Source organism: Pipistrellus kuhlii, unplaced genomic scaffold (genome assembly GCF_014108245.1).
Source record: "Pipistrellus kuhlii isolate mPipKuh1 unplaced genomic scaffold, mPipKuh1.p scaffold_m20_p_13, whole genome shotgun sequence".
Classification (NCBI taxonomy): Eukaryota; Metazoa; Chordata; class Mammalia; order Chiroptera; family Vespertilionidae; genus Pipistrellus; species Pipistrellus kuhlii.
The window spans coordinates 28060260-28083677 of NW_023425438.1; the positions used below are offsets into that span (position 1 = coordinate 28060260).

General features: G+C 40.2%; 1 long non-coding RNA gene and 1 pseudogene across 1 annotated transcript; both read left to right on the plus strand.

The window, feature by feature from the left end:
• LOC118717762 overlaps positions 1–23418 on the plus strand; it is a 231881-nt pseudogene that overhangs the window by 161079 nt on the left and 47384 nt on the right.
• On the plus strand, positions 767–22516 carry LOC118717390. The gene is made up of 3 exons (XR_004987458.1): positions 767–778; positions 2184–2187; positions 22439–22516. It is a non-coding gene; the product is annotated as an uncharacterized LOC118717390 (long non-coding RNA).

The following is a 23418-nucleotide window of genomic DNA, read 5'->3' on the forward strand; positions in this document are numbered from 1 at the left end:
AGCAGACTGTAACCAGCATCTGGCTATGTGATGTTTCCAGGATGTGGAGACATTAGATTTCTATGGTGAGTCGCCAGATGGACGTTTGGTCAATGCAAGTGCTTCATCCTGCCGCATGTCTGCCTAGGACTGGTGAGTCTTCTTAGGAAGCAGAGGTAAAGCAGAGGGAGAATGAAAGGGATCATCAACACTCTGGCCCAGACATGTGTGTGGTGCTCTTTATCACTAGCATTTAACCCAAGGGTTGGCTTTGTTGAAAGTAGCCTGACTGAAAATAGTTGTGGAAGGCTGTGACCATGCCATTTTTTTTTTAAAGGTAATACTCCATTCCCTTAAACCAGTGTTTCCCAAACTTTTGACATATGTGTACCCCTTCTATAATTTTCGTAACGCTGAGTACCCCTCCTACTCATGAGAACGTAGAATTAGGCACAGCTAAGTATGGTGCAGTGCATATCCCCACCAAATTCCAGTGCAACGCGTGCCCCCACCAAACTCTTCCTGTACACCTGGGGGTAATGCGCACCACCCTTTGGGAAACACTGAGGAACCAATTAAGAACCCATCACAGTGCCATATGCAGAGTGAACACCACACTCTGTGGCAGCAAAACAAACTTGCCAGGTATTTGACACTTGCCCTTAAAGTATTGATAGAAGGCCCTGAAAGTGCTGCCGTCTAGGGGATGGGCAGCATACAATGGGGCGTGTGTCCAGCAGCCTGTGGAGTAACCTGAGCCATTGAACATGTTTCCTCTGCCAGGGGAGGAGGTGTGGCAGTGCTGGAGATCCAGACAACAGTCTGAATTGCCTGCTGGCATCCGGGAATTTCCCAGGTGCTTTTGTAACACACATCACCCACCTATTTGTGTGGGGGCCTGGGGAGTAAAGAGGCAGGTAGTAGAAGCTTCCTGAGCTCTGTGAGCTTCTGGAAACTCATCTGTGAAATGGGCGAGAGCTTTCTGACTCTCAGAGCTGTGAGAAATGAATGAGATAATGTAGAATAGGGGTGTCGAACTCAATCAGAGAAGGGGCCAAAATCTAAAATCCAGCCTAAAGCGCGGGCCGAATGGTTTACTGAACAGTCATAAACTGTCATTGTGATGGAAACGCAGCGGAGTGCAGTGATGACAGCGCGGTGCGGGCCACATTGCCAGGCCTGGCGGGACGGATTTGGCCCGCGGGCCTTGTGTTTGACACATGTGATGTAGAAGAAGCCTTCCCCCAGGTGTCTGGCTCAGAGGAGGCAATGGACAGAAAGGAGCAATACTTATTAGGAGGAAGCGCATAGCTCATGTCCTTGGAAAGGGGCCCATCCCTCTCTCTGCCTCCTCCTTCCAGCCTTTGAGGCATTTCTATAGTAATTGGCTGCCAGGGCTCGGCATCTATCTGTAGAGAAATACATTTTTGTAAAAGGGTTCTGAGGTGGTGGTGTGAGGCGTTTATTAGTGATCTAAGGCAACATACGTTGCCTCTGGTGTTTATTGACTGTTTCTAGCTGGAGGCTCAGAACTGCACAGGCACTAGCTGGTGAGTTACTGTTGGTTGCTACTCTCTGGACCAGCAGGGACTGGCGAGCTCTTAGAGGACAGAGTGCCTTGCATCAATCAACACTGACCCCTCTGGCTGAATATGTACAGACATAAAGAGGCTCCCAAATTAGCCTCTGTTCTCCTTAGCTGGATGAATGAAGATGAAATGCAATCCCTGGAGTGGGAGAAAATGTGTGTGTGGAAGACTGAGCCATACTCTAGAAATTCAGGCCGATCCCCTCCTGCACTCAAAACAAACCTGAAATACTTCTATTTTCTACGGGCCTATTAAAGTATATATGTTTAATAAATTTGACATCATAGGAGATGAGGAAGGGAATGGAAGATGTGGGAAGAGAAGAGAATGAACAGGGGAGATAATACCCAGAACTACTTGTTTGATGAATGAATTAAATGGATCAGGGTGGCTTAGGACCAACTCCAACATTTTTTCCAAAGTGTGTAATGATGAAATGGACTAATGTGTTGGGCCGAAATGTTTAAGGTGTGGTAATAACAAGCTGATAAAAAAAAAAATTTTTTTTTCAGAGAAGAAGGGAGAGGGAGAAAGAGAGAAACATCAATGATGAGAGAATAATTGATTAACTGCCTCCTCCAAATCCCCCACTGGGCGGTGGAACCTACATCCCAGGCATGTACCCTTGACCAGAATCAAACCCAGAACCCTTTAGTCCACAGGCTGATGCTCTATCCCCTGAGCCAAACCGGCTAGGGTGAATTTTTAATACTACCCAGAAAAATGTCATGCAATTTAAAAATTTTCCTTTGAATATTAATTTACCTAAGAATGCCAGAGATCTGGCTAACCCACAAAGAAGTCAGAAACCATGTAAAAGTTGCCCTTCCATGGATATGGCGAGGGTGGCTTACAAATAATGCTGTTGTTTTTTTAAAATGTTCAGTGTATATTCATGAGTTCTTCTTCTCCTTCCTCCCTTGTTGTAATTTCTCATTTGATCCAAAAAGGGAGGAAAGAGAAGGACTCCCCGGGTGAAAGCACAGGTAGGCCTCCTCACATTGCTTAGGTTTTCTACAGGGTCCCATGGCTTTCATTTCAATGCTCCGTTGAGAGCCATTAGTATTAAAAACTCTGGTGAGGAAATAGTAAACCATGAGCTTCCCCCTCTATGTTAAGACATCTTCTTTGCTTGCTTTCTACAAGGCATAAGACCTGTACATTGAATACTGTTCCAGGTGGGTATGTGACAGATCCACACCCAGGAGGGTGGAGTCTTCCCAAAGCCAACTAAGCCAGATAGTATGAATAACTCCATGCAAACCTAACCCTTTCTCTGCAAACCCCTGTTTCTACCAAAGCCAATCCAGAAGCTTGGTTTGCAGCTATCCATGTACAAATAGGTCACCACACACACACACACACACACACACACACACACACACACTTGAACAATGAAGAGCTATGAGAATTATTCTTTTCTCAGAATTGTCAGAACCTCACAGGATTATCTTTCTTCAAGGAACAGATTGTGAACCTTAGAGGCTTATGGTGGCCTGGATACACTTGAGGATTCCCTTCGTCTTAATATTAATAATTAGCATTTATGTGGCACTTAGTAAGTGCTAGATGCTATTGTACACACTTCACATATATTGTTGCCTTTTAGATTCCCCCAAGAACCCTATGAAATAGGTCCTATTGCAATCCCTGTTTATGATGAGAAATTAAAGGCAAAAGCGGTCAAGCCACTTACTTGTCCAAGGTGTCTCTAAGTGGTAGAGCTGGGGTCCGAATCTGCACTCTTTGCCATGCTTACTCTGCCCAGGACTCTCACTGGGGAGCCTGGGAAGAGAAGGTGGACTCTGCCAATAAACTGTTTCACTTTCATTCTGGGGAGAGGGCTTCTAAAGCAGTCCACATATGGAGAGCTTACTTAGAATGTCTCCTTCTTCTGGGACCTCTAGGTTCTCCCTCGCAAACAAACTCTAGGATCAGTCTCCATATTTAAAGCGTTTTCCTAATTAGGATTCACCTCTAGAAGGGCCCTTAACAGTATAGATTCAGGAAGTGGCTTTGGGGTTCACACCTCTGAGGCCAGTAGCTCCCAGGACCCTCTGTCTATTGGAGTGGTGCTTGCTCTTAGCAGCAAAAAACACAGAAGAAAATGTCAACCTGAAGGGGTGTGTCATGTAAAATTGTGAGCCTTCAGGAATGCCAGGCAGTGCCTCCATTTGCTTCTGTTTGCAAATTTATCTGGAAAGGACCTTTGACATTTATATTACACAAAGATACAATCTAGTTTCTCCTCTTGTGTCTCTTCCCCCTCACTCCCACTTCCTGCCCCGTCCCTTCCTCCCACCTCCAATACCACCAAGCATTCTGAAAGTCCTTTAAAGTTTTCAAAGTGCTTTCATATACATACTCCATTCTTTATGTCAGGTCAGGGCAACATTTTATTGCATTTGGCCAAAGGCCATTTGAAACTTAAGGAGAAAAAGGTAGACACAACATAATCTTTGGGGGGGGGGGAGTGGATTAGAACAGAAAAAAAACATTAAAGTTAGAAAGGATTTATGAGTGTGTGTGTATACACTCATAAATCCATATATATATATATATATATATATATATATATATATATATATATATATATATGGCTGACTGACCAAATATTCCACATGTTTTTCAAAACAGTTGAAGTTTAGATAAAAAACAACTAGAAGATATAAATAAATTATTTAAATAGCATTTATGCATTTTGATTTTAAACAGCTAATATATACTCAACACAGAAAAATTGAAGGATGTGAAAAATCAAAAATATAAACATTTATAATCTCATTATACAGAAAAAAAACACCATGTTTAGAGTATAATCCTCTAGTGTTATGTTATACAAGCACACACATACAATGGAGTTGGAAATTTATTCATGTGCTGCTCAGATATGCTGAAAATAAATGTTGCCTTCTAATTTCTGAAAACACTGATCTGGCCCATGGAATTCCACTTCACTGAATTGAAAAACACAACAACTTATAATCCATTAACAATATTTCAGTCACTTCTGGTGTGTAAGTCTCCTTTCATTTTAACATTCAATCCATTCAAAACATGATGGTTTATAGAGTCTTCTTTCAAAAAACAAATCTCTTTAGGAAAATGCGTAGGCATTCAGATTGTTCCCCAACCTCTAATTTTCTCTTCCTCAAAATGATGTCTATGTCTTCACAGACAGGATTAGAGTTAACACAGACTTCAACTTATAATGAATTATAAAAAAGGCAAAATTATAAAAAGCCACTCTTCTGAGATGACCAATGTGAGAAGACCTCCCTCCCTCCACACCAGCAAGGCTAGGACTCCTGAGGTGCCAAGGGAGGGTGACACCTCGGAGCAGATATTTGTGCCCCACCTTCTCCACCCTAAGGGACATCCCTGCTGAGGGACTTTCTCTGTCTCTGTGGAAGCAGAGGAAATGGGGTGCTTGAGGATTTGTCCTGTCTCTGGCCCTGCAGGTCTCTGGCTGCTCTTTGCCCCACCGGTACCAATGGCAGGTTCAACTTGGGACCTGCTCTCCTATTGCTTGGTCAGTTCTCTCACAAAAATCCCAGATGCCTCTGACTCATATTTGGTGATGATTTTGAATTTCTGTCGTATAGTGTCACCAGTTCCTCTCCTGGAAAGCCCTCCCAGAGTGTCTGCTGAGGAGGCACCTTGTCCCCTTGCTCAGAGCCCTCTGCTCAGCTCATTTCCCCCCAGTCTTCTCTTGGACATAAAGGTATGTCTGGGTCTTGCCCATGTCACAGAGAAATGCAAAAACCATATAGAATATACATTTTCCATCTTCCTCTTCCTACCTGAGTGGCACCTAAGTGGCATCCCCCATGATGCATCCAATTGAGATCATTTTAATTTCTGCCTGAATTCATGGAATTAATTTAACATAAATTAATTCAATTTTTATTGAATGGATGCAAGGTCAAAGGAAAAAAGGAAGAGGTGCCAAAAAAACTTTTGTAAAAGTGGCAATATGTATTTTGTGTCTTGTTCCAAGTTGATGCTTTTCCTTCATAAAGACATTAAGCCCCCGAGGAAGAGCTGTACCTCTTGAGGCCAATATTTATTTATGTCACTCATTTGATTCAGTGATAATGGCTTCTGCTAACTTCATGTCTGTAATCTAGGAAACTTTTTGGTGAAAACCAGCAAACAGTAAGATGTAGAGAACCAGCTTGCATAGTTGATTGAAAGTTTGCATATCTAAATTATCACTCATTTCATTTTTTTTTTTAAATAGCACTCTTTATAATTGTTAGGGAGTTTGAACATTAGGCTTTTGAAACTGGTGCAAAGTGAAACAGCAGAATCTTCAACATTGAGAAGATAAGAGGCTTCCAGTTAATAAAGAAGTGAGAATTATGGAACTTTATAGCCATTTAATTATGTCATTAAGGTTAGAGACGGCTAGCAAGGGGTAGCGGAGAGGAAGCAGTGGGCCACCTGTAGATGGAGTCTGACCTTTGAGGGCACTGCCTATGCTCAGATTGACTCACTAGTTAAAAATATATTTAATAATTTAGTTGGAATGACATCAATGCGTAGTTCCCTAATGGATTTTTATTTTACTTTATTTTTTCTTGTTAGAAGTGCCAAACACAGACAGGTTGCCTCTGCGTTTTAAAAGGTAAAAAAGACAATTTTCCTTCTGTGTGGTCAGCAGCATGGTCATGCTTCTGGTCACATAAGCTGTCGTGTGAGGGGAGGGGAAAATAGTAACACCTTAGCAATACCAACTATAGCTGGTATTTATAGACTTAATGATTTAGTCCTATGTACCAAGGCCTTTATTTGCTCTCATTTAATCCCTACACCAAACCTATGAGGTAGGACTACATATTTGTTTTGCAAATGATGGAAACTGAGCCTCAGTGATATTAACTAACCTTTTCAGATATCTTCAAAAATGCCCTCTGCCAAGTCAGAAAACTTTTAAATTGACCAGGTAAACTCTTGAACCCTGGGCCCCAGGATAGCTTATCTGGTCTAATCAATCACCTACAGGGATTTTGAGTTTCTACAGACTCTACTGACCCCTGGTCCTGCCACACCCTCCCTGTGGCAGACCAGGCCCCATCCTGTTTCTTCCTGTACTTTCCAATCTGGTCTTGTTTTTACATTTTAGACTTTCTTCACTGGCTTTTTAATTTCTCTCTATTGACTCCAAGCACCTTTCAAAAGGAAAGGTACTTTCAACAAGTGGACACACTGTTTCAATCATTAGGTTCGTCTTTTCTCCCTGGCAGCATTAATTGCTGTGTTGTGCCTCCTTGTTATTTCACCGCTTTTCTTGAGGTTGTGGAAGGGCATGTGTAGCATACTCTGAGAAAGAGTTTTGAGGTCTCTTCAAATTCGTTTTGCCTTTTCCATTCGTATTAGAGTATATTTCTGCTCATCCATGTAATTTTATTTTTTTCAGGGATACACTGATTTAATTTTTATAGTGGGTATAAACATAAAACAAATTTTGGGAAACTTTACTCACATTACGATCCCCCTTCTTTCTTTCTGATTTCAAATTCCATTCTTTGTTGTCCCTCAGTATCATTTAGATGCCATGTTTTTGTGTTGCCATGATGTATTGCTCAGTTGTAGAATTTATTGTAAAGTAACATAATCAGATTATGTTGCTTTAAAATACATTATTCTTCTCTAAAAGACACATTGGGAGCAAGAACTGTCTACCTCAAAGGTTATATGCTCATGCCCTGACTTGTTGGCTCAGTGGATAGAGCGTCGGCCTGCGGGACTCAAGGGTTCCAGGTTTGATTCCGGTCAACGGCATGTACCTTGTTGCAGCAACAACCCCAGTAGGTGTTGTGCAGGAGGCAACTGATTGATGTTTCTAACTCTCTATCCCTCTCCCTTCCTCTCTGTAAAAAATCATTAAATATATTTTCTAAAAAGTTATATGCTCAGAATTTAACACTAGATTAAGTAGCAGGAGCAGGACAACAGCAGATAGAAACTAACCTGTTCAATGGAATTACTGCCTTAAATTAAGGGTAACATATTTGGGCTAAAGAAGCTGATCACCAAAAAAGAATAAGAGCGCAGAGTATCATAGAGTTCCTGCCTATCCATCTGAAGGAAGAGAAGAGAATACCAGGCTCTCTAAGGTTGACCCTAAGAGCACAACCAGCAGGCTCCCACGTTAGAATTTTCAGCAGATGAAGAAAGGAGCAGAGGCCTGCGTTATTTGCTGATGTCCTTTTAATATATTCCATAACTAAAGGCCAAGCAGGCTATGAAGCTTCTATGAGCAATCAGAGTCAATTCATTTGAACTATCATGAATGAGAACCCACGCTTTTTAATCTTTTCAGCAGTGCTGGAGCTGTAGATATAAGGAAAACTGGACATTGTTTCATAATAGTTCTATTTCCTCAACTGAATTAACTATTCTAGTCTCTACAGCTATCTCTGTATCAGACATTCGTAACACCACTCAAGGAGATCTCTGATACTTTCTTGTGGAAAACTTCAAATGGCTTATTTTCCTATAGGTATGCCATTCTTCTTTGCCCACTGTGAAATAGAGTTCTAATAGATAATGTTAATTGGTAGTTTACTAGATATTGTATTTTTTTAATATATTTTATTGATTTTTTTTTTTTTTTTTTTTTTTTTTTTTTTTACAGAGGAGAGGAAGGAAGAGAGATACAGAGTTAGAAACATCAATGAGAGAGAGTCATCATTCAGCTGCCTCTTGCACACCCTCTACTGGGGATGCGCCTGCAACCAAGGCACATGCCCTTGACTGGAATTGAACCCAGCACCCTTCAGTCCGCAGGCTGATGCTCTATCCACTGAGCCAAACCAGTTTCGGCTAGATATTGTATTTTTATTTTAAAATATGTATTGTGTCTAGAATGTCTCTTCCCACTGAAATACATACATGAACAATATAGAAAATATTCCATTTTCATAGAGCTTACACTCCCATGAGGGAAGACAATAAACAAACCTATAAACTCCATCAGTCATCATTAATTTTCCAATAATGCTGTGAAACAAATAACTCTAAAGCTCTAAACTGAAAGACCAAACATTCATTGTCTCTATAGCAGTTCTGTGGGTCAACTGGAAGGTAACTGATCTTAGCATGGTTTAGCTTATCTTGGTTCAAAAATGTCATTTGGGATCAGATCTATTCCACTTGCCTTTTTGGTTTTCCCTGCACCAGCAGTTATGTGGAGGCATGATCTCCTCACGGGGAATGACAGGAGTGCACAGAACAAGCCAGATCATGACAGCAAACCCCAAACTGCTTCAGACACATTTCCCAACATTTCATTAACAATGACGGTTCACATGGCAAGCCCAACATGAATGGATAAAATAAATATTTTTCATTCAGGGGGGGAAGAACTGTAAGTTATATTGGGAAAAAGTGTGAATGTATAATTTTATAATTAGGAAATGAGGGACTGAAGATAATAATTCACTTTATCTACCTTGGTCATAATTTTCCAGAATCCTTCTGTATATGGAATATACTTACTATTATTTTAAAACCCCACAAAGTCTCACCCATCAGGTTCAAAGTCCAAAATCTCATGATTAGGTCTAGATGGAACCACTCTTGATCTGGACATCTATGAACTGAAAGATACATTATATGCCCCCACACATCTAATATGCAGTGTTGGTATAGGGACAGAATAAACAAAGAGTTACACTAAACAAGCAAGCAAACAAAAACACACACAACAAAAACATAGAAGTCACTGGTCTACAGCAATTTCAAAATACTCTTGAGCAAATTTTTCCAGATTTCCCAACAAAAAGGTTAAGCACCTGAAAGTTGACCATCAATTTTCTCTTTGCTCTGCTCTTGGAACTCCTTTTTTCATCTTTAGTTTTTGTGATGAATATTGAAGAATATGCTCTTCTTGGTAGCTGAGCAGAACTTTCAGCCTGCTTCCCACCTATAAAGTTTTGGGGGCCTCTATGTGTCTCAAACAGACATAATCTTTTTTAAAGCTAGTCTGGTAGCAAGTTTTCCAGTACAACTCTCTCAAAAACTTTGTGGATTTTCTATATATTTTTCAGTCAACTACATGTGACAGATATCGTTCCCACAATTCTTTTAGAGAAATGCTTTTTTTCTAGAAATAAGTGTAGGTACTTTGCATAAATTAGTCATTTGTAAGTTGTACTATCTCCTTAATCTTTTCAGCAGTCTTAAGAAAGAGTGTGACAACCACTTTATTTGGTCTTTATGGCAACACACTAAGGTCAACCTATAGATATAGAGAAATGGTTTAATTTTTCAAACTTACAGCTTTCAGAATTTCTGAGTTCTCTCATTCCCCCTCGATCCTGCTTGCAAAACAGTCAGTTTTTGCCAGGTTCATCTAATTCATGTAGTAACTTATCAAAGGCAGATAACAGCAGCCAACTCATACTGTGAACATTTTCCCTTAAAGCTTCTCAGCCCAATGCTAGAAGTACACTTAGTACATTTTTGCCCTTCAGATTATTACAGTCAATAGTTTTATGTTTATTAATATATAACATGGGTTGTCATTGTTCCAACTTCTCACTACATTTTTTAGGGTTTCTCTCTTCTTGCTATGTGAACCTGAACCAAATAACACATATTCGAAGTTTGTTGACAAAAGAAGTCCATTTCTGGTGTAATTTCTATATTAATTAGCAATTGGCACAATCATAATGAACAAAAAACTTCACACTGGTTGGCAAACTGTGGCTCACAAGCCACATGTGACTCTTTGGCCCCTTGAGTGTGGCTCTTCCACAAAATACCATGGCCTGGGCAAATCTATTTTGAAGAAGTGGCGTTAGAAGAAGTTTAAGTTTAAAAAATTTTGTCTCTCAAAAGAAATTTCAATCACTGTGCTGTTGATATTTGGCTCTGTTGACTAATGAGTTTGCCATTCACTGCCCTAGCACAATCAGGCTCTCAAACAAGTGTTTGTTTTCTTGCTAATAGTCCCATGGGTAGGCTGAAATAGCACTCCTTCAGGTCATGGTGGGGGGAGGCTTGGTACTGATTAGAATACATTTTATTCTAAGATTTTCTTCATTTATCTTCAATAAGTGACTATTTACAAAATATTTTTTTTTCTCTTATAGGGAATATCTGGAGCACCAGGATATAAACAAGTCACACAACATAATTGAAGTATCTGTTCTCCTCACACCTAGCCAACATTTTGTAAACCAGTGCAGGTCACCGGATAAGCCTAACATCCATGAGGGTAAGAACAATTATTTTCTACCCATAGTTCCTTGTCATGTGTCATGTATGTTATAGCAGGGATGGAATAAAAAATTGAGAACAGCCGAAACTGGTTTAGCTCAGTGGTAGAGCTTTGGTCTGTGGACTGAAAGGTCCCGGGTTTGATTCCGGTGAGGGGGTATGTATGTTGGTTATGGACACATCCCCAGTAGGGGGTGTGCAAGAGGCAGCTGGTCAATGTTTCTCTCTCATCAACGTTTCTAGCTCTCTGTCTCTCACCCTTCCTCTCTGTAAAAATCAATAAAATACATTTTTAAAAAATTGAGAACAGTTCAACTTATGCACATGAAAACAAGAAAATATCCTCCCACAGGTTGAGAACCACTAGCAGAGTCACCTAAGTCTATCGGAAAACAGAGATATTTACATTACAATTCATAACAGTAGCAAACTTACAGTTGTGAAGTAGCAACGAAGATAATTTTATGGTTGGGGGTCACCACAACACGAGGAACTGTATTAAAAGGTCACGGCATTAGAAAGGTGGAGAACCACTATCTTAGAGAATGCCTGGAAAGCTAGTAAGCATAGTTTCTTGGAGATGACATTTACACTGACGCTGAAGGCCTTCGAGTTGGAACCAGACAGTGCCAAGGACCCAGTAGCAGGGATAAGCTCAGGGTGATGGAGGAACTGACCTAAGACCACGAGGAGGTGAAATCCATGAAGTAGACAGAGACCAGATTATTTAGACCTCTGTTATTATCACTGATATATAATAATGCTGATATATCACTGGACATTTCATATGATTATTTGCCAAATGCGTCCAATGTGGGGGGGGGAAAACACAACACTTTTGGTGAGTTCCACTAGTTGTCCTGATAACCCGTAAGTAGAGTAGCTAAATTCAGCCAGTCTGGAAAGTTTTGTACAAGTTGAATTACATAATCAATTCTAAATAAGTTAGCTTTTCTCTGGTTCTTAATGGTGTGTTGGTCTGCTAAGTAGTTTCAATGTGAGCACTAGAACATACTGACAATTCTTAACTAGAGAGGTACCTGCTGAAATACTGAGGAGATGAAATGGTGGCCTCCGAAACTTCTTGATTTCTTAATAATTCCAGGTGTTTCTTTCCCCCTGGGCTCCTTAGAGCTAAATGGAAATATAAAGGCGTTGGAGCCTTCTCCTCCCCCCCCCCCGCCGTAGTCTCACTCTTGGGAAAAACCTCTTATTCTTTTGATCCCTAGAGGGTTTTCTAGATCTAAAATAGCACCAGCTCTGATTGTTGGCGATACCTTTTCTGGGGAAATCTTTGCTGGCGCTACAAATGGGGAGGCAACTCTGGGTATAATCCCCAGAGGTATAGCCTGCACCCGAGGGAAGTTCATGATTAATCAGGCTGTAGAATAAGTTTGGATGGGACGGACTCATGACCACCAACAGTGCAATCACATACAAAGCCAGTGATAAATACTTCCAAATTTCACTAAATTAGAAACACAAAGATGCTAAATACAGAGATGCCCTAAATCATGAGGTCTTGATCACTTTCTAGAAATGACCAGTGTTCTTTGCCCTAAACAAAGTGGAAAAACTTTGTTTAAAAAATTGTCCTTTCATTAGCCAGAGTTTCACTTGGCCTCATCACTCTGTAGACTTCGGGAAATTAGAACTCTTCTCTTTTTAAACACATGAAGAAAATAAACCCAGTGGCGTGGAAAAGCTGATCTCCTTGGGCCCCAGTAACACCTGTACAGGTGTGCCCTTGCCTTCTATTAAGAATGACCAGCTACACAGGTGAAATACACATCTGTCCATCTGCACTGCAGCATCTCTTAGCCAAACAAAGGGTGCTGTGTCCAGATGAATCTGAATATGCTGGCTGGCAGACCTCAGACACAATGGTGTGGTTTTCCCGGAGAAACAAACGCCATAGCATTGGCTCACACACACTTGTCTGTCAGAGGGCTCCCACACAGTGGGCAGAGTCCAGGTCAGCATCACCAGCTGTCTCCGAGGCTGCGCCTCTTTGTTCCAGGTGGGACCCCGAGGTTATTCACACCGAGGCAGCTCAGCCCTTGCTCAGCTCCTGTGCCACAGGGAGGGCAGGAATCCTGCCAGGAGGGGCACTTGGGTCCTCGCTCCTCCCCACCCCTGGTGGACACTAGCTGCCTGCAACTGCCCGCAGAGGTGAGGCTGGTCCCCGCTCCATAGGATGGTTCCATCCAAGGCGGCATCGCTTTGCTGTGTCCTGTGCGCCGTTGTATGTTGGAGCACATGCTGCTAGGAGACAAAGAGGACACACGTTTATTTTCAAGTGCAGGACTTCGGAACCACTTGGGAAGAATATTCTTGATTGAGAACCAAAACATTCCATAATGCTTAACAAACCTGCAAATTGAAAAATCAGCATCCGCCCGGGCAGCCGGGAGGCAGGAGAAGGACCTAGATACCCGGAAACATTATTTTTCTCTCTCCAAATATTCCTTAAATGATATTTGTGTGCGTTTGCAAAATTACTGCTTTCTGAATCAAAGTGTCAAGCTATCTGCCTCTGAGAACATGTGTTGTGCCTTCAGACAATGCCTCAGCCCTGGGCCGCCCGTGACATACCCGGCCGCATCGCATAATGGACAAGGCCCGCGAAGGCGCCGCAGCTCCGTCAGTGCCTCTGTAATAATATTTTAAAATAAATGATATGCATCATTAAATCACCAAGGATGACTAACTCAATTTTAGAAAAACCCACAACTCCAGCAATCATAGTTACAGCTCTGATTTGAATACTTTCCCTTTCACCTGAGCAGCCAGTGGGAGCCCGCTGAGCAGGCTGGCAACCGGGCTGTACTCTCAGAGGGGCAGGAGGGAACCTGTGATTATGTAGTTACAGGAACGTCTGCGAGATGCCTCCTGTCCGCCTGGGCTTTTTTAGGCTTCTCCTGCCTTCCTTCTTGACTTCTTATTTACATATCACAGGCATCCTCTTTGTAAAGTTATTTTAAATAATTTATTAGATTGATCTTTTTAAAATTCCACCCTGGCTAAATGTCATAAGGAAGAAGAAGAAGAAGGGGGGAAAAAAGTCTTCGAAACTTATTTAAAGGTTTCTACTGGAGTAGGCCGGCTACCTGCTTCACTGCTGATATTCTAAAAATACCTCCATGTCCGTACTATTATCCATTCTTCACGTCCAATTGCTCTGTTATGGTAATAGTCAGAAGCACACCATGCAGTAATTACTTACAGCTGACTGGAGAAAAGAATATTCAACTCCCCCACTGTTCCACTAGAAGGTCTTTATGCACTATTAACTCATTCCTGTTTATTAATACTCTACTGGTAATTCAGACTGCTGCCTCTTAGGTTTGTAATAGGAGGACTATTAAACAGCAATTACTGACCATATGGGTTGGCGAATATTTGTTGTTGTTTTTTTGGTGGGCTTCTCTTTCCCCCCTTCCTTCCCACTTGTTTTTTAAGAAGCCATATTACAACACGGTAAACGTAACATCACATCTGCATGAGATTAACAAGCCTGGCAGTATTTCTCCCTTAGAAAATGTGAATTTATTCCCAGATTATCATTGCTGCCTTAGGAAAAGGAGGTCATGGGAGAAATAAGAAAATGGGGGAGATTGTTCACATGTGGGTAGCCCCCTCTTTTTAAAAAAATATATTTTTATTGATTTTTCACAGAGAGGAAGGGAGAGGGATAGACAGTGAGAAACATCAATGAGAGATAGACATCAATCAGCTGCCTCCTGCACACCCCCCACTAGGGGTGTGCCTGCAACCAAAATACATGCTCTTTACCGGAATTGAACCTGGGACCCTTCAGTCCGCAGGCCAACGCTCTATCCACTGAGCCAAACCGGCTTTGGCATGTTCTTGTTTGTTTGTGTGTTTGTTTGTTTGTTTTAATATAGCCTCCTCCTTTGGAAGAGAGTTTGGCTCTTGTGTTCCCTTAGCCACTCAGTAGGCTCTTTCCTCTTACTGCCTTTGAGAGGGCACTCACCCATCCTCCACCACCCTGGACTTCTGAAAAATAAGCAGTCTTATTGAGGATTCCAAATATATTGATATTAATAATATCAGTGTTTCCATTTTAAGTTCCCTCAAATATTTAGAGATGGTTATTTAAAACTTAACATGTAATGAATTTGCCTCCCAAAGAGCAAGTATATGAAATCTGGGAGATGGTGAAAAACTCCTTTAGGGAGAGGGATGGCATGAGTAATGGGTTCAAGCATGATAAGTAGATAGTGAGTGATGATTATGGTAATAACTAAAGGCCCAGTGTACGAAATTCTTGCACTTGAGGGGGGTCCCTAAGCTTAGCCTGTGCCCTCTTGCAGTTCGGGAGCCCTTAGGGGATGTCCGACTGCCAGCTTAGGCCTTTTCCCATGGGGAGAAGGCCTAAGCTGACATTCGGAAATCCTTAGCACTGCCACAAAGGTGGGAGAGCCTTATACCATGGCCACTGCACTTGCCAGCTGTGAGCCTGGCTTCTGGCTGAAAGGCGCTCTCCCTATGGGAGTGCATTGACCACCAGGGGGGCAGCTCCTGAATTCAGCGTCTGCCACCTGATAGTCAGTGTGTGCAATGGTGACCAGTCATTCTACCATTTAGTGGATTTGCATATTAGCCTCTTATTATATAGGATAATGTGTGGTTCTCACACAGGTAGGGAGCACTAAGCATGTGGCAAGCATTAGACACTGCAGAAATGTGCCTTTGAGATCAATATGAACACAGAAGCTGGATATCCGTTGAAAGATGGTTGGTTAAGATCCAGACCAGGAAAGTCACTTGACCAGCAACCTCCATCGAGCAGGTGGCAGAGTCGAGTGTCTGGGCTCTCTGACATAGCCAGCTTTCACCCCAAAGCAGCTGGTCCTTGGGGCTTGTCTTCTACTTTATTCCTTTCTCCTTAAGAAATCCTTCCCTCTGTGTGTCTAAAACCTTTTTAGCCCTTCAACACACAGGTCCAACCACTGGCAACTCCAGCTTGCCCCAATTTCACCCTTTCCATCCTGCCAAGCAAATTTAGTGACTAAGGAGGGATGGCTACTTGAGGATCCTAATGACAAAGCAAATGTAGGATGAAGTTGGTTCATTTCACCTTGGCCTCTCCAATACTTTCATGGCTGAAGTCTCAGCACTGGCTTCAGCTCAACTTGGTTGTCCCTTGTTTACCTGATCCCATGTTTATACCAATGTTAATCCTGCCTGCTTGGATCTCCACAGAACTTTTTATGATGCTGGAAATTATGCTTCTCCTGATCACAGCATAATATAGATTATACTATAATCTTTTATGGCACTTAAAATAACATGTGGGGGAAGTCCACATTGAAGATTATCCTTTTTTTTTTTTTTTTTCCACTAACAGAGGCAGCAGGATGTAACAAAAATATGGGATCTGTGTCAAGGGCTCTGCATTCTAGACCACATCTTTTCACCAATTAGCTGTGTGTTTTGAGGACATATTACTTAACCTCTCTGTACCCCAATATCCTCATTCATAAAATCATGCCCTCTGGCTAAGCTTTGCTTTTGAAATACATTTGGCTTTACTGGGCCATCAAAAATTTAATGCTCTCTAAATAGTAACTCTGAGTTAATTTTATTAAAATAAAACCAATGATTATAAGTCATATTATGAATACAATGCTCGTATATGCCAAGAATTTTAAATTAGGCTTCCTGACAAAAACATTTATTTCTGAAAGCAGTGAAAACAGGAGATGAGTCAGTAAAGATGATACTAAGCCTTGTAAATATCATCCAACTGTGACTGGAACTGTGGAACTTTCCCCTTGGGTGAGAACATCTGGGCAGTCTGTTGGCTTCCTTTCAGGCATTCGATTATTCAATACATACTTGCTTTGTTCCTTCCGTATCTCATTATTCAATTAATAAACACATCTTAAGTTGCTACCATTGATTCATTCAATAAATGTTATCCAATTTATTTTTAAGCAGGATCCTGCTACATATATAACAATGCTTTGATGGTTAATAATAATATCAATAAAAAGATAAGTCACTGACTGAAGAAGTAACAATCTCATTCAGGAAGGAAAACGTATATGGTAAAAAAAAAAAAAAAAAAAAAAAAAAAAAAAAAGATAAATAACTCTATAGGTCAGTGAATGTTTAGGGTCCAAGAGAAGCATAAAGGGGGCCTAATTATATATGGGCTAAGATGGGCAGGAAGGGTTCAGGAATGGCTTCAGTTGTTTCTTGACACATGATAGATCATATCAGGACAGGTGAAGAGGATGAGAGAGGCCACTTTAGGTGGGGGAGCAGTATGTGCACAAGCAGTCAATTGGATAAAATCAAGAAATGCATGCATTTTTATTGTTTTTATTTTATTTTAAATCACAGATAATCCTAAAGGACCAACACAAAAGGAAAAATGAGCCTGCAGAAAAGCCACTGGAAGAGCAAGTGAGAACAAAAGAGAGGTTGTAAAACATCAGAAAACACAATGGAAGCAGCGGAGCTTGAAGGACACAGAACAAAGGAAGAGACCAGACCCAGGCTTCATTTGTGGACCTGAAGGTAGTACAGGGTGCAAAGGAAATACCTGGGGGGAGGATATTGGAGAAAGAGAAGAGTAAAAGAAAAAGAAAAAACAGGGAGAAGACAGAGGAAGAGAATCAGACAAGTCAGGGATCCAATACTATCTAGAATCAACCTGTTTCTGAGTTTTTCTCCCTTCTATTCTTGAGTTTCATCATTCTCTCAAAACTCAGGGAATTGTCTTTATTTTTGAGGAAATCCCATTTCTGATGATGCTGAAATATTTTATAGGCAGGAAAAGTGACACAGAGAGGTTATTTAACTTACTCAAAGTCATACAGCTTTTCATGGACAAAGTAGATAAAATGAAAATGTTCAAGCTTGCCTAACTTTTTATTTTCCTTCCTTTTTTTTAGTATACATTTTTAATAATTTCATAGAGGAAGGGAGAGGGAGAGAGAGATAGAAACATCAATGACAAGAGACAATCATTGATCAACTGCCTCCTTCACACTCCCTACTGGGGATTGATCCCACAATCCCGGGCATGTGCCCTGACTGGAAATCAAACTATGACCTCCTGGTTTGTAGGTTGATGCTCAACCCTGAGCCACACTGATAGACTTCTTTCTTTCTTTTAAAAGTTTTCTTCTCTCCCTCCCTCCCTCCAGAAGACTTATTATGTGCCAGACAGTATATCACCACTGTACATACCATACTGAACAAATTAAACATACTGAACAAATTAAACAAATTGAACATACTGCTTTCATGAATCACCAGTCTAGTAGGGAAATGGACATCCAACATGTGCATCCACAAACTCATAATTTAAATTGTGGTCAGTACCATGGGTTTTATGAAAAAGTATTTAGGAGTACCTAATTTAGATTAGGCAATCAAAGGAGAGCTTTCTAAGAAAGACACATTTGTGCTAAAAATTCAAACACAGGGATAAGAGGATTCCAGGTAAAGATCTAGAGCTCCAAAACATCCATATGATGAAATATTTTTAAAGAGAGAAATGGAACAAGATATAATTGAAGAATGAAGAACCACGGTCTAAATGTCTTTATCAACAAAGTTAAGAAATTTGGCGAAGACTGGGAAAAGAACAGATTTTGGTAGGAAGATTTAGGGTTTTCTATAAGAAGATTTTTTTCATCTTGTTTTGTGACCATAGCAGAAACCATAGGAAGAAAACATTTACCAGAATTGCTTGTAGCTCACATGGCCATGACTTGCCCCACACTTCTACCTGTGATCTCATTGTTTATGACCCTCTGAAATATTACATTCTCTAATATCTCCCCTAGGAGGCAGTTGATCAATGATTGTCTCTTGTCATTGATGTTTCTATCTCTCTCTCCCTCTCCCTTCCTCTATGAAATTATTAAAAATGTATACTAAAAAAAAGGAAGGAAAATAAAAAGTTAGGCAAGCTTGAACATTTTCATTTTTATCTACTTTGTCCATGAAAAGCTGTGTGACTTTGAGTAAGTTAAATAATCTCTCTGTGTCACTTTTCCTGCCTATAAAATATTTCAGCATCATCAGAAATGGGATTTCCTCAATATCTCCCCTAATTGTGGTCCTGGCGATGTGTCCTTAATGCTTTTCTGTATGTGCCTCCATGATGCAGCAAATTGTCTTATAGTCACTCAAGTATGTGTCTGACTGCCCACCAGGCTTGAGGGCAAGCACCTGCATGCAGCTCCATTGCCTACACACACAGATACTCAAAGTTTTTTTTAAAGTATATTTCTTTTTTCCCCGAAGTGATATGAGTAGACATATAGTCCTTCATAGATGTCATCAACAGCCCTAAATTAGTATGGTTTATTAGGTTAACTAAACTACATGTATGTTAATTTGTGAAAAAGTGTAAATCATAGGTCTCATGCAGTAATTATTAAACTGAGATGAGGAATAAGAGGAAGTATACAAAGTGGGTATTGTTCCCATATATCAGCTCGATAACTTGCACATCATTTACAGTTATGGGCTGAATTGTGCTCCCTTCCAAAATTCATATGTTCAAGCCCTAATCCCAAGTACCTCAGAATTTGACTCTGTTTGGGGATAAAGTCTTTAAAGAGGTAGTTAAGTTAAATGAGATCACTGAAGTGGATCCTAACACAATATTACTCATGTCCTTAAAAGAAAAGATTAGGACGCAGATATAAGCAGAGAGGAAAGACCATATGCAGACATTGGAAGAAGATTTCTATTTACAATCCAAGGAGAGAGGTCTGGGGTAGATTCTATTCTTATGGCTCAGAAGAAACCAAACCTTTCAACTATTTGATCTTGGACTTCTAGACTCCAGAATTGTGAGAAAATTTATATGTTGTTTATGCCACCCAGTTTGTAAGTATTTTTTATGGCAGCCCTGGAAAACTAATACACTTCTTTAGGGTTTAAGATTTCTCACCCATTAATGGAAATACAGCATCTGTCTGCCGTTGCTACAAGACTGATGCACATCAAATCATTCTCAAATTTAGTAGCATATATTTACGTTCATCTGTGCTTTAGTGAGTCATCTGGGGGAACTCTACTTTAGCTATAGGGTGACTGGGACAGATCTGCTCATTCTGGGACCTAAGTTGAAGGGATGATGACTATCTGGGGATTGTTCTTCATATGGAAATGATAGAAGAGCAAAACAACAGGTCCAAATCCATAAGCATATTTAAACTCCACTCTCAAATATTTCCTATAATACCCCATTCACCAAAGCAAGTCCTATAGCCAAGCTCAATGTCAATGCATGGGGAAATATATTTTGAGCATCTAGAGGCAATGTCAATCATGCATATATATGATATAGGAGAATGAAGAGTTGGAGACCATAATTTAGTATAGGACATTTATTATGAAGAAGTACGAAGCTGGACTGATGACTTTTAAAGCCATTTCTCTCTAAGATGTATGGTTCCATGACACTTACTTAGAGTCTAACTTAATTGAGAGCTTACTATGCACCAGACCTCCAGCTAAGTTCTTCACAGGGTTAAGTTCTCCAATTAAACCACACAAACCTGTAGCTTATTAAGAACAATGTCCTGCATGACCTAATCAGTATAACATAATAAATCTTGCTATCACACATCAGATGGTAATTCACCATCTGTAGATACATCAAATACAGGCCCTCAGATTAGGGATGAGGTGCATGGGCATTCCATGCTAGACAAAGAATTCACAAACCAGCCGATTCATTGGCAAATGGTAGCCTGCTTGTTTTGACTTTTCTAGAACTCAAATGATAGGACAAAAATAAACACACAATTCAGGTCTTGCCTTCAAATGGACACTTGGCTTACCTATCAAGCTATATTATAAATGAAGTTTCATAAGATACTTTCATAGCTAAAGCTCTACTCTGTCTTGTAACTCTGAAGCAGTGACACTCATGAATGCAAGATTGGCATGCCCCTTTCAACACAGCCCCACAAGTGTCAATACCTGTACTCTGGTTTCTCCTTCTGACTCAGGACAGCGTCTAATTTTCCTGAGTGAATGTAGGCCAACGATACTAAATAGTCTTTATAAAAGAATTGACATTCAGTAATATTACTGCAAGATTCTTATAAGTGACTCTTTCGGTCCAAAATTTGGAGCCTATTCCATTAGGAAAAAATGTGAAATCATTTAGCTCTGAAGACATAAAAAAGAGGCTGAATTTTTTCCCCTATTGTAGAAGTCCTATTGAATCCGATTAAGAAACAAGTTCAGCTAATGTCAAAGGAAACTATGTGAAATGACCCTTTCTAGAATAGCAGATGTCAATGCGTCAAGGATATATGACACCAAGATGACTGTATATTTTATAGCATATAAATTAGATAACAAGTGAATATACCTGGAGTCTAGTTTAAGAACTGTGTTTATAACACTCAAAACCAGTTCATAGATTCTTATTAGTAATGAGGATGGTTTTTTTTTTTTTGGTTTTTTTTTTACCAAATAATACCAAAATTATTGTTAATATCGATCTCCAGACATCTGTAAATTTTTAACCACTTTAAGTGTCTTGCCTATGTTTGATCCCTATGATAAATAAGGCAGATTTCTTCACACTCAATAGAAATAAATATGGCCCCAGTAACTGATGACATTCTCCATAGGTCAAACAAATCACAATTCAGAGCTGGAGGAATCTTCATATGTGTAACAATTATTGAGATCTAGAAAGGGAGATAAGCTACTTAACAGTCCTTTACACATGTTGATTCTTTCAGTCTAGGTTGTTTTCACTGTAAGATTTACAAAGGCAATCTGTAAAATGGCACTGAGGCCTTGAGAAGAATCTCTGAAATGCTGCCTTAGGCCAACATTAAGAGCACATACAGTTAAGATGAGAACAACTCTCAGCACTTCAAACTATGTGCTCACTTCACTATCTAGATTCTTATTTGATCTTCCATTTTGCGATGGGTTGACAGAAGGTAGTTTAATCACCTTGGTAAAGGACTTCTTGTAGGTGATTCTTACAGTAGTTCCACCAGGCAAAGAAAACAACTTTGGGTGGGAGCAATGCTGGAGCAGGTGTTCTGCTGGTGGGAAAAAAAAATGTTATAAAAGTGACATCACTCAATCACTTTGTTTCTCTTATTATAATATATTATTTATTACAAGCATTGATTTTTTTTCCTGTCACTTTTTGTAAATTTCACTTCGAACATTTCCCCCAACCCCTTTGGGTGTGCCTAGTACAGAAGCAAGTTATGTTTGCAGAAGGTAAGCCAGAGAAATTTTAATCTGTTTTGAATAAAGCCCTTTCCTAAGCTTATTTAGAAAGCATTATAGCAAGACACTTCTCATATTCTTTTTGTCTTTTATTTGGGCTTCTCAAGTCCAAAATGTCGCTTTTTATTTTGTCTTTATGATTCAAGGATTTATTAAGCCATACATGCAAAACATACTGCTAATTGCATTAGCAAGAGATCAATGTAAAAACACTCTACAATTCTGCAACTGTTAGAAGGTTCAATTTTGCATTCTTGCCAGTGGGTAAGCTGTACTGAACTTCATTAGCATGAGCACAGGGTTTTAGCGCCCCTCCCAAATGGAGCCTGGTTAGGCAGAGCAGCAGGAAGTATGTCCACAGAGGGGGGCAGAGGTCAAGGTACAGTGCTGGGGATCTGGCAAGACAATGATGGTAAGAAGTTTCATAGTTTAAGATATCTAAAGTATTTTAAAGCCTTAATGATGAACACCTGGTTTTTACATCTAGTTACTAGACAACTAAGGGAAGCACTTAATAGCTTTGAATGGAGGAATGTGAAAACAGGAATGCACTTTTACAATGTCTTATTTTAGAAAGTAAAGAAAATTAAAACAAAAATTTTGAAAAGCCTATAGTTATGCCCCTTAACTGAAAAATTTGAAAGGAAGTGTCTGAATTAAAGGACTCAATGAAGACTTTAATAAGCAGGCCATCCACATACATTCACCCAGTGATAAAGGGGAATGTTTCCTCACATCATACCAAGTGGGAGCAAGGGGGATTCCATTTTGTAGCTATCTTATTTGGAAAAATTAAGCAAAGCTTCCGATTTTAAGCCTTTAAGTGAAGACAACAGAATATGTTAAGTAACCAACTAATATTCTGCTAACAACCAGACAGCCCTCAGGGAGGCCTCGTAGAGTGTCAGTTATTGGCTTGTAAGTCCCATCTGACATGTTTGTGATTTGGATGACTTCAATTCTACCCCTTCCCTCGCCACTTCAAGCAGCACCATCAGAGTTCAGGCGATCAACAGGGACCGGGAGGAAGAGAACTTCCAATGTGCTCTTGGGGAAGCAGGGAGAGAGCATGTGAAAACTAGGGCAGTAGCCTCAAAACTGGGACAGTGGCACGCTTATGGACTCCCCCGCCTCTGACATGATGCTCCTTAGAAACTTCCTCCTTCCTTTGAGACTCCTGTAGCAAGTCAGCTTGCATGTGATACTATGAAAATGCTATTGACACAGCAGGAACAAAAATAATTTCTTTCCCTAAAATGACCACCCTAAACCAATAATATATCAAAAATACATCCATTTACCTTAGCAGTTTACTAAACACTGATTAGTAGTTTAGTAAAGCAGAGAGAAG